Consider the following 10,217-nt stretch of genomic DNA (forward strand, 5'->3'; position numbering starts at 1 on the left):
AGGAGTGCTTGACACAAGCCATAAATACAACGTATGCTGATTGGCAACGGGTGTGGCCAAGGGCGTAGAATTGGGTAGGGACGCTAGGGACACATCCCTACCAATATCCAGCCGCTACTGTGTAGTCAATATCAATACAAGCGCTGCCCGTAATGTTTATTCAATGATTGTGGCACAGAAAGGGTTAAATGTCGGTCCCTGCTATAAGTCCCGCCTCTAACCTAAATATCACTCCCTGATTGGTTGTCTCAAGCTATCTTACGTGTGATTGGCTGTCCCCGCTGTCACTCTTTCTGCTTGTAAATGCTAGCCTACATGCTAGTTGCTAGCGAGGGAGCGGAAGCAGTTAAGGCATTCAAGGCTGATCTTTTAAAGCAAGATTGGCAAAATGTTTTTGTGGAGGATAATAATGAAGCATACGATACATTCCTGGATATATTTCTGACACTTTATGACCATCATTGTCCATTGAGAGAATATAAGCAAAATACTTAAAAGAGTGAGAAACCATGGATAACAAGGGGTTTAGTAAAAGCCTGTAAAAAAAAAAAAAAGCTTTACAAGGAATTTATTAAGAATCGAACAAAACAAAATGAGGACAAATGTAAAACGTATAAAAACAGATTGACATGTATAATGAGGCTGCAACAAAAAAAACTATTATGAACAATTGCTGCATGAACATAAAAATAATATCATTGAAACCTGGAATGTGCTTAATACTATGATTAAAAAATCTAGCAATAAGGATTTTACAGCATATCTGGTAAAAGATGACAACTCAATTATTGAAAATATAGAAGAAATAGCTGAGGAATTCAATAAGTTTTTTGTGAATGTTGGCCCAAAATTGGCAAAAAATATTAATTTAAAAATGAAGCATGAGAAAAAGTTAAAGCCTGTATCTCACATAAACAATTCAATGTTTCTTGGTGGAGTTTGTGAAAGTGATGTGTCAGAAGTGGTCAGAAAGTTTAAAAATAAAAAATCTTTCGATGGTACACAAGGTGAATATGTCACTTGTTAAAGAAGTGATGGATTGTGTCCTGAAGCCGTTTACTTATATATGCAATAAATCTTTATCAACTGGAATTTTTCCTGACAAAATGAAAATCGCAAAAGTTATTCCAATTTATAAAAATGGTGATAAACATATGGTCTCAAATTACAGACCTGTGTCCTTACTACCTCAATTTGCAAAAATTCTTGAGAAATTATTTGTATATAGACTTGATAAGTTTATTGACAAACATGAGCTATTGAATGAGCATCAGTATGGCTTCGGGAGTAATCGATCTACATCTCTAGCAGTGATGGACTTTGTAGAAAACATAGCTACAGCAATAGAAAAAAAGCAACACACCGTTGGAGTATTTATTGACTTATGTAAAGCTTTTGACACAATCCATCATTCCTTACTTCTGCAGAAATTGGAAAAATATTGCATAAGAGGTGTTTCACAACAGTGGTTAAGTAGTTATTTAAGTAACAGATCTCAATATGTGGAAATTAATAAGATTAAATCACAGCCAAGAAGAGTAACTTGTGGGGTTCCACAAGGCTCGGGAATGGGACCTAAGTTATTTATACTCTACCTAAATGATATTTGTTCAGTATGTAATAAATTAAAATGTATTATTTTTGCAGATGATACAAATGTATATTGTTCAGGAGAAGACTTGAAGGAAGTGTTGAGGATAATAGAGGTTGAGTTAATTAAACTAAAAAAATGGTTTGATATTAATAAGTTATCATTAAATGATAAGAAAACTAAATTTATGGTGTTTAGTGGTGCAAGGACAAATTGTGAAGCAAAATTAAAATTAAATCAAGTGGAAATTGATAGAGTATATGAAACAAAATTCTTGGGAATAATAATTGATCATAAACTGTGTTGGAAACCGCATATTGAATATATAAAGGGAAACATATCCAAATCTATTGCTATTCTTTATAAAGTAAGACGCATGCTGAATAAGACATGCCTGCATATGTTGTATTATTCTTTTATTTTTCCATATTTAACATATTGTGTTGAAATTTGGGGAAATGTTTATAAAAAAAACATAGACCCAATAATAAAACTTCAAAAAAGGGTCATTAGAATAATACACAAAGCCTGCTACTATGAACATACCAATCCATTATTTATGAGTTCAAATGTATTAAAATTTTCAGACATTGTGTTTTTAAAAACAATGGAAATTATGTTTCGAGTAAAGAACAACAGCTCTCTATTTCATTTAAGAGGAGAAAACTATAATTTACGGGGGATATCGATTTTTGAAATAGGTAAAGCGAGAACAAATCTAAAATATAAATGTATTACAGTTTTAGGAGTTAAATGGTGGAACAAGCTCAGTGATGAGCTGAAGACATGCACTTCTTTTGTAAGGTTTAAGAAAACATTGAAAGGTGAAATAATTGAAAATTATAAAATATAGTAACAATTACTTTCATCCCATTGATTTTTTTTTATTTTTTTTTACTTTGATGTTCCAGGCAATCTAATCTTCAGTGAAGGTATAGGATAGGCAAATATAAGCATTGGCTTCAGCCTATTCCTTTTTTGGTCATTCTTTTTCTTTTATTTCGTGTGTAAATGTGCATAATTGTATACACATAACATGTACTGTAAAACTGATCACACAAAATGGTTGATTGATTTGATTGATTATATGACCGAAATAAACTTATTTCATTCATTCAGTTCATTTATGTTTATTTACAATGTTGTATTGCATGAATGTATTTCTGATGTTGTTGATGGACAGTAGGCTATGTTAATTGACAGTATGATGCACGGTTGCACTACAGCCCTACACTAAAGAGTAAAGATGAGAACTCTTCCAAGTTGTCTCCTTTGCTTTCATTTTAGTTGCTTTACCCTATAACATCTGCATGACGTGAAATTATGATTGCCAATGCAAAAAAAAAAAAAAGTAAACTTTCAGAGTGCTGCCTTGGAGCACTTTTGTGTCCCCACCAATCTCAAAATCAAACCTACTCCCTTGGGTGTGGCCCGGCTGCCAATCAACAGCACGTGAGGAAAAAAACAGTCCTCTGCGGAACAAACAGGAAATGGAACAAAATAAGAGCACTGACAGGAAGTAAATACAAAAACAAGGAAACAAACACAAATGAAGTGACAGATTGTCATACTTTTGTCTGTAAGTAAAGTGTAGCTATAATAATCTGATACTTGATTTGGACCTGATATCAACATCAGATCGGCACACCACTGTTTTTCGCAAAACTTATATTGTCATCAAATTATTCCTTTGAAATCATCACCCTTGGTTCAGAGAGCATGCAGTATATCGTTATATTTACCCATCAATTAAAGGTTATTGAGTTTTTTGGTCTTCCCTGGATGAGGAAGTGTGTGTTTTTTGGACCCCTCTGGCACTTAACGGATATATACTGTGTGTGTGTGTGTGTGTGTGTGTGTGTGTGTGTACATATATATGTATACATATATATATATATATATAAATATATATATATATATATATATATATATATATATATATATATATATATATATATATATATATATATATATGGGAAAAATCACAAGACTACTTCATCTCTACAGAACTGTTTCATGAGGGGTTCTCTCAATCATCAGGAGATATATATATATATATATATATATATATATATATATATATATATATATATATATATATATATACATATATATATATATATATATATATATATATATATATAAGGGCTGTCAATTGATTTTTTTTTAAATCACATGAATCACATTTTGGAATTTAGAATAATCATGATTAATCACAGGTGATTACTCGCTTGCATAGTTAAGAGTTGCTTATGAAAAGACCCAGTATTTGTATAAACATTCAATTTTATTGTCAGAATGTCATCTAGGAATGTTCTACTTGAATACTTGTCATGTATTTCAAATCAAATCAACTCTATTTATAGAGCACATTTAAAATTTACCACACGGGTATTTTATTTTATTATTTATTTAGCCTTTTTTTAAACAGGTAAAAATCCCATTGAGATCAAATATCTCTTTTCCAAGGGAGACCTGGCCAAGAGGGCAGCAGCAAGGTAGCAATAAAAACAGTAAACAACAAATAAAACATCACATTTACAACATTAAAACTTGCTCACAGCACACATGTGCATACCAAGAAGATAGACTGCAATCCTTTCATAGAAGCTTTAAAGTCATTCAATGTAACAAGGGTTTGAAGTTGAATATTCGATTGTAGGTTATTCCAAGCCTTCGGTGCTGAAAACCTAAATGCTTTCTTGCCCAGTTCAGTTCTTACTTTCAGGATGACAAATTAAAGAACATTCATTGAACGCAGATTGTGACTTCCTTGTTTTTTTGTTAAAAGACAAGATAGATAAGATGGAGTGATACAAAGAATGGTTTTGTAGATGAAAACATACCAATGATTGAGGCGTGGAGCACATACAGATGTCCAGTTAACCATTGAGTATAAGACACAATGGTGAGTAAGGGGAGCACAGTTGGTGATGAATCTCAGTGCCCCATGGTACACAGTATCCAGCGTGTGGAGACAACCAGCACTAGCATTCATGTACAATACATCTCCATAGTCAATAACAGGTAAAAAGGTTGTTTCCACCAATTTCTGTTTCACAGTAAAAGAAAAGCAAGACTTGTTTCTATAATGAAATCACAGTAAAAGCTTCAGTTTTTTTTCACAACATACTGAATGTGCTACTTAATACTCAAGTGGTCATCAATTAAAAATCCCAAATATTTAAAAGAAAATACTAACATAATTTGTTACCCATTTCTCGTAAAAATGTTTTCACACAGTGCTGATCTTACAGTTTTTGATGTGGTAAAGAACATACACTTTGTTTTCTCTGCATTTAAAACCAGTTGAAGATAGCAAAGTTGTTCTTGTACTCTGTCAAATGCATATTGTAGATATTTAAAGGCCTCAGCAGGAGTTGGTGCTGTGCAGTATATGACAGTATCATCAGCATAGAAATGGAAAGTTGAGTTCGGAATATTCTGTCCAAGATTATTTATTTTAAATAGGGAATAAGAAGGGGCCCAACACAGAACCTTGAGGGACACCCTTTTTCACTTGCAGTACATTTGAGGAGAAACCTTCTATCTGAACAGCCTGAGTTCTACTTGTGAGGTAATTTGCAAACCATCCAACTGCTTGCTAAGAAAAAACAATAGCTAAAAGACGTTTGATTAAAATGACATGATCAACAGTATCAAATGCCTTTGAAAAATCAATAAAGGGGGACAGACAGCACTGCTTCTTGTCAAGAGCTTCAATTACATCATCTATAAACTTCATAGCAGCAGTAACAGTACTGTGATTTTTGCGAAAACCTGACTGAAATGGTGACAAAACAAAGTTGGTGTCCTAAAAGTATTTTATCTGTTCACTGATAAGGGATTCAAGCACATTTGCCAGAACAGAGAGTTTAGAGATCGGTCTGTAATTATTTAGATTACTAGGGTCACCTCCTTTTACTAGGGTCACCTCTATAAACTTCATAGCAGCAGTAACAGTACTGTGATTTTTGCGAAAACCTGACTGAAATGGTGACAAAACAAAGTTGGTGTCCTAAAAGTATTTTATCTGTTCACTGATAAGGGATTCAAGCACATTTGCCAGAACAGAGAGTTTAGAGATCGGTCTGTAATTATTTAGATTACTAGGGTCACCTCCTTTTAATAGGGGAATTAAAAGGGCAGATTTCCAATCCAAGGGGATTTCATTTGAAATTAGAGTAAGGTTAAAAATGTCAGTCAGTGGTGCAGCTGTAATTTCAGCTGCCAACTTTAAAAAGAGCGGCGCCAATTTATCTAAGCCAGCTGGCTTTATAGGTTTAAGTTGTTTTAGAGCCCTCAAGACCTCTGTTGTGGTAAAGGACGTAAAGTTAAAAACCTGGGTATTTTCATCGGTTCTTTCCGGAGTTAGCTGATTTTCAGAAGAGTTGTCAGAATTGTAGAGAAAACCAGAGGAAACAAAATGGTTATTAAAATAATTACCCATTTCTCTTCTGTCACTTACTCTGACACCATCAACGAGTATACTAGGTGGAAGATTGACTGAATTACAACAGGCGGACAAAGATTTGATGGTTTTCCAAAACTTCTTTGGCTGTTTGAGGTTTTCAGTTGTGGACAATTAAAATTCTGATTTGACTTTCCAAAGGAGAGAGGTAAATTGATTTCTTAATTGTCTAAAATTCAACCAATCTGCTTCTAACCCTGACTTGCATGCCCTGGCCCAAGAATTTGTTGAAAGGACTAGTTGGTACAATCCCTGGGGACTCTGCATCGCAGGGGCGTCCTCCTCCCTGAGCCAGACTTGCACCTGACCGCAGACCTAAAAAGAGGCGAGGTGACACTGCTGGGAGGCTTTTCCACCATTAGGACACATCTTCAGTTGTGTGCCCCAGCGTCACGGGGTGTTTCGGCCTGGCTTACCACAAGACACCCTCTGCCGAGGAAGGGCCCACCCCAGGGTGATCAAATCCCTGGGTGTGTGTGTCCCATTAGGTGTTAGCCTTTCGCAGCCCAGCTGGTGTCACTCCTCCTCAACCACAACCAATGGCTCGTCCTCTGTGCTGTGTTGGCTAGCTCTTTAATGGCTTGTCTGTACGCCTGCCCCCTGACTCCAACCTCCCTAAGAAACTTTGCTGTTGTGCTAGCTACAAATCCCCTACACCACACCTCCACTGGGCGTACCCTTACCCTCTTGCCTCTGTCCTCTGCCTCAGCTGCAAGGTTGGAGTACCGCAGCTTCTTGCGTTCATACGCTTCTTCTATGGCATCCTCCCACGGAATTGTCAGTTCAATGATATAGACAGTCTGGCAAGTTTCAGACCATAGGACGAGGTCTGGACAGAGGGCGGTCGTTGCGACCACCGGGGGTAAAATGAGCCTTTGATCTAAGTCGACTCGCATCTGCCAGTCCTTGGCTGCATTCAATAGGCTTAAATCAGGATTTGAAGGTCTCGTCTTTAGCTTTTCTCCCACCCGAACAAACGCTGGTAGGTGTCGGCACACATCTTGGTTGTTGATGGGTTGGGCGTTGATGGATGTCCTCCTGCACTCAAGTTTGTCAGCTAGACATCTGAGGACCTGGTTATGTCTCCAGGTATATCTGCCTTGAGTGAGGCTGTTTCTACAGCCAACCATTATGTGCTTAAGTGTTGCTGGGATTGTAAACAAGGGACAGGATGGATCCTTTCCAAACCATTGCTGGAGGTTTATGGGAGATGGTAGCACATAATATGTTGCTCGAACAATGAAACTCAACCTGTTGGATTCCATTCCCCAAAGTTTGCTCCACGTGAGTTTCTTCTTTTCAACACCCTCCCACCTTGTCCAGCGGCCCTGTTTGGCTTGTGTTGCGGCTTTGGAACGTCTGGCTGTTTGCTCCTGACGACACACTCCCTCTACAACCATAGTTCGACGTTCGGTTGCAGATGACTTCAGCCAGAGAGGAGTTACGGTTCCAAGGCCAAAGGCTCCTCTGCCTTGTTGCACGTGGCCCACTACGTCGCGATGTAGCAAAGCTGATTTGGCCTGTAGCACAGCTGTGACTGGGGTCCACTTCTGCCCTGTTACGAGGTAAGGAGCGGCGGCTCTCCCTACAGGTCCCGGGAGTCGGTGAGGGACATCTCCAGCCTCACCTTGGCACACTTGAAATCTTCAACCAGACAAGAGATTGGCAGCGACAGGGCTCCGTCGCTGCAGAGTCCAACTCTACTGAAGCACTTTGGAAGTCCGAGCCACTTCCTTACATGCGAGTTCACTAGCTTTTCCAAGCGAGTAGCATTGCTTATTGAGACCTCATACATAGTTAACCGCCACCGGACTCTGGGTAGCAACCCAAACTGGAGGAACCAGAACTTCCGTTTCCCTGGTAGTGCAGTGCTACTAATCTGCCTGAGGCCGTTAGCCGTGTCCTGCCACAGTTGTTCAAGTTGCTTGGTGTCTCTGAGATCTGCATTATACCATCTTCCGAGGCTCTTGATGGGCTTCTCTAGGAGTGTTGTAATTGGTTCCTCACTGATGTGGAACAGCTCACCTGTTAGTTGGCCTTTTATGATGGAGATGCTGCGTGACTTGCTTGGTTTGAACTCCATCAGTGCCCATTGAATGTTTTCCTGGAGTTTCTACAGCAAGCGTCCGGTGCATGGTTTTGTTGTTGTAATGACGGTCATGTCATCCATAAAGGCTCTAATTGTCGGAAGACGTAGGCCACTCTTGGTCCTATCACCTCACACTACCCACCGGGATGCCCGAATGACCAGCTCCATTGCCATGACAAATGCCAGAGGGGAAACTGTGCAGCCCGCCATGATGCCAATTTCCAGATGCCGCCAGGAGGTGGTGTTGCCCTCAACTGTTACGCAGAACTGGAGATCCTAAAAGTAACTCTTGACCAGTTCAGTGACTTGGTTAGGTACACCTCAAGATCTTATGAGGGACTGACCCAAAAGCGTTAGCAAGGTCTAAGAACACCACAGGTAGGTCGCTCCGTTCCTTTTTTGCGGTTTGTGTCTGGTGCCAGATCATATTGGCGTGTTCCAAGCATCCTGAGAAACCCCGGATCCCAGCTTTTTGTACCGATTTATCAGCAGCATTACGCTCATGCAATACATCTGACAAGTCCGATGTAAACCACAGATTGTCACGTCCTTTAACCCTAAATTTTCCAAAAGGGGCATGTTTGTTGACTATACTCAAGAAGTTTTCATGAAAATATTTCCAGGCCAGTTCAACATTATCAAAAAGAGTATTTCTATCCCAATCAAAAAGATGCAAGTCATGTAAAAAAGCTTGCATCTCAAATAATTTCATATTACGTTTTTCAAGAAGACGAGGTTTGCTTTTAGGATTCCTTGTGTCACGCACTACTGCAATCACAAAATGATCACTCACATCATTAGGAAAAACACCAGATGCAACAAATTTAAAGGGCATATTTGTTAGAATTAAGTCAATGAGTGTAGCTTTTTGAGGGCATTTATGATTTGGTCTTGTGGGGGAGTTAATTCATTGTGTTAAATTTAAAGATTCACACTGTGCTCTCAAAGAGTCAGACACAGATGTGAGCCAGTCCCAGTTCAAATCACCAACCATCACTATTTCATTGTATTTCAGTTGAGACAGAAGCTTCACAAGAGTAGATAGGGAATTACTAGGGGCAGATGGAGGCCTCCCAGTGGGCAATTGACGTTGAATTGACATCAATTTGACATCAAATATTGACGTCAAAAAGACATAAATAAAAATGAGTCGATTTTGCAAATTAAATTGACGTCAAAAGTTTGACATCAAATTGACGCCAAAAGTTTGACATCAAATTGACGTCATGATTTTAACCCTATTCTGACCTTTCAATTATTACATAAACCCTCCAAAAACAGTTATGCATGGCACAAGACAAGATTTTATTTTATAAAATACAGCCAAAATTGGCAGAAAAGTGATGGATTGTTGGCCGGCCACTGGTTTTCGGTCTTCTTTCCTTCCTTCGGCGCTTCATCATGCAGGACTGATGAAATCTGTCAAAAAGAGCACTTAGGTCTTAAATAAACAGCATCAATGGTCATTTATAATTGCAATTAATTACACACATTATTTGGGAGCATGGGAACATGTAGAAATTAACAAAGTACCGCACCATAATTCTTATTCTGCCTCGGAATCAGACGCCAGTTCTATTGCAGTCTGACCCCTTATCCCTCCCTCCACCGCCATTTCTGTCAGGAGCAGATCGCAAGAAGTTCCCCATAAATTTAGTGATGTCCTTCTCAGTGGCTGACTGGTTGGTTTGTTGAATGGCACCTGAGCAAGAAAGAACAGTCAGTCAAGACACTCAAAATCATATCACAAACCTTCTGATCCTGTTTGTGGCCAGGTAATAAATTAGTGAACAAACCAAATATCTGAGAATGGTAAAGAAATTGTCATGTAAATACCTATCATAACTTTACAAAGGCGTGTGACTTTGAACTTCTTTTTTGGTGGTGCCCCATCCATGTTTAGTTGAGCCACGAGCCAGTTGGTGAGGACTCTGTAAGCATTCGCAGGGGGTGTACAAGTATAAGTATTAGGAAAAAGATACAATAAGATGTACCAGATGCTTATTTAATATTCATCAATGAATAATATTCAGTGACAATAATACATAGTATTTATTATTGTTTGT

At 38.3% G+C, this 10,217-nt stretch overlaps 1 long non-coding RNA gene across 1 annotated transcript; it reads right to left on the minus strand.

Moving 5' to 3' along the window:
* Positions 1–9,432: 9,432 nt before the first annotated feature.
* On the minus strand, positions 9,433–9,765 carry LOC133534884 (uncharacterized). The gene is made up of 2 exons (XR_009802094.1): positions 9,690–9,765; positions 9,433–9,570 (listed from the first exon to the last, which is right to left on the minus strand). It is a non-coding gene; the product is annotated as an uncharacterized LOC133534884 (long non-coding RNA).
* Positions 9,766–10,217: the final 452 nt, after the last annotated feature.

The sequence above is a fragment of the Nerophis ophidion genome, linkage group LG02, assembly GCF_033978795.1.
Source record: "Nerophis ophidion isolate RoL-2023_Sa linkage group LG02, RoL_Noph_v1.0, whole genome shotgun sequence".
NCBI classification, from domain to species: domain Eukaryota; kingdom Metazoa; phylum Chordata; class Actinopteri; order Syngnathiformes; family Syngnathidae; genus Nerophis; species Nerophis ophidion.